Raw genomic sequence first — 500 nt, 5'->3', positions numbered from 1 at the left:
CGTCCTCCTCGGCGTGCAGTAATGTGATGTGTGCACTGACACCCGAGGCTAGTGGATAGGATTACTCTAATCCACAGGACACGGCTGGCCTCATCTAATATCCTTTATCTGCCCCTCCCTCGGCTGTGCCTGATGTGGCGTTTGTTCAACGTCAAATCCTTGACCAAAAAGAGAAACTGTTAAAATGTCCATGAAAATGTCCTTTGCTCTTTGAGAGGAACATCCACAGGTGTATAATCCAGCTAATCCAGTGTACCAAATGGATTTGGTAGCATGAGATTTGGGGAAATATGGGCTCTTACACCGATGACAATTGCACATTTCAGGGGAAAGGATGGAGAATTGGGACATACAGACAGTAGATGATTTTCACTCAAACAGGTGGTTATTTCTGGTGGTAGAGGACTTGGTAAACATTATTAATTTGAACACACTTCTCATATTTAAAATAATGAAATGCATGTCACTTAAACTGCACTTAACCATTGGGGGGAAAAAAA

Source organism: Nansenia antarctica, assembly GCF_963989245.1.
Source record: "Nansenia antarctica genome assembly, chromosome: 7".
Classification (NCBI taxonomy): domain Eukaryota; kingdom Metazoa; phylum Chordata; class Actinopteri; order Argentiniformes; family Microstomatidae; genus Nansenia; species Nansenia antarctica.
Note: the sequence above shows the minus strand (reverse complement) of the source record.